A 1,839-nucleotide genomic window follows, 5' to 3' on the forward strand; every position below is an offset into this window, starting at 1 on the left:
ATACTTATTTTCTGCTGCCATCTCGTGGACATTTTGAAAATAACACCTAGGTGTATGTCATCCTAAATATTTACTTTCTGCTGCCATCTGGTGGGTTTTTTAGGAATAACACATGAGTGGTTGTAATCATGAATATTCATTTTCTGCTTCCATCCAGAGGGAATTTTGAGAGTAACGCCACAGTGTATGTCATGAAAAAATATTTATGTGTTATCCCATGCGCATTTTATAAATAACACCCAGGAGCATGTCATGATAAAATGTTTTTGTCTATTGTCAATTTGTGTGCCTCTTGTTAAAAACGAAGATTGCGTGTCTTAAAACGTTGTTTCTGATGCCATCTTGTGGGCACATTGAAAATAACACCCAGGTATATTTCTTCATAAAAATTTATTTTCTGCTGCTATCTGGTGTGAATTTGGGGAATAAAATCTGAGTGTAGTTCAGATACAAAGTTGTTTGCTGCACTCATCTTGTGTGCATCTTGACAATTATACTTGAGTGTTATTTTCAAAATACCCAAGAGATGGCAGCAGAGAAAAACTTTTCATAATGACATGCCCTGGGTGTTATTTTCAAAATGAACATGAAAAAGCGGCAGAAATAACTTTATGAGCAGCCCTGTCATGTTATTCCCAAATTGCCCACCAGATGGCAACAGAGAATGAATATTCATAATAATCAACACTTGATGCCCTATAGTCAAATGTTATTCCCAGAATGCACACGAGATGGAAACAGAGGATCACGAATGTTTCATGACCTAAACTCTGGTGCTATTCCCAAAATGCACACGAGATGGCAGCAGAGAAGAGCGTTTCCCTGCCTTAAGAGCTCTGCCCACCATTAAAATAAGAGTCCAGACCCTTCGTACTTAGCTCGCTTTTAAATAACTCCTGTCCTTTACATATCTCTTCTCATCTACTGCTTCTGTAAGTCAGATGAGAAAGGAAAATTATTATAACCATTTTACAGGTATTTAAAATGAAGATTGATTCTAACACAATTCTGCATCCAGGACACCACACTCACACAAGATCCTGGACAGAGTAATCAAAATAGTCTTTGCAGCTTTGAGTTGAATTTTGGTCATTCTATTTGAAGAAAATCTGCACATAACCTAATGGTCCAGCTTGCCATATGCTCACTCAAGCTGGTTTTTGTTGTGGGACTTGGACAGGCAGCTGGGGATAGGGACGGGTGGGGAGGAAGAAGGTGGCCCAGCCCTTCACAGGAGTACAACCAGCACTGGATTTTTATAACGACAACTTCTCCACTTCTATTCTCTGCCATCCTCTGGCCTTTTAAGTCTGTTCTTGTTCAAGCCAGAGCACTGGCCTGCTCTTGCCCACGTTCCCTTCCTCTGAGGTCTCCCCCTCCTCTGTTCTCGATCACCTCAGGCCTTGCAGGACCCGGAGCCCCAGGGGCACCCACTGTGTTCCCAATGTGGGTCCCAAGGCTGTAAGCTCCTCCTAGCTGGCCAGCCCTCTGGGTCCTCCCAACACACCCCTGGTGGCAGCGATGAGGTGAAACTGGAATCTGACTTGTACGGTCTGTTCATTCCCCCTGAGTAACAGAAAAAGCGAACTCTACCCATAAAACATATTTTGCATTTACACTCTCGCCCCATTTTTGTTCCTTTAAAATATACATTTTCATAGGGATTTTATATCAAAGTGTTTTCTGCAAACCAAAAATTCAGTAATAAGATTTCTTTCATTTAGATTTAATTTTGTGAACAAAGATGTGTCCTTGAAGAGTGCTGTGTGTAAAATGAGGTGAGCAGTCTGCCGCTTCTTTGAAGTCTGGGGAGCGAAGGGCAGAGCACACCTGATATCA

The sequence above is a fragment of the Pteropus vampyrus genome, unplaced genomic scaffold, assembly GCF_000151845.1.
Source record: "Pteropus vampyrus isolate Shadow unplaced genomic scaffold, Pvam_2.0 Scaffold787, whole genome shotgun sequence".
Classification (NCBI taxonomy): Eukaryota; Metazoa; Chordata; class Mammalia; order Chiroptera; family Pteropodidae; genus Pteropus; species Pteropus vampyrus.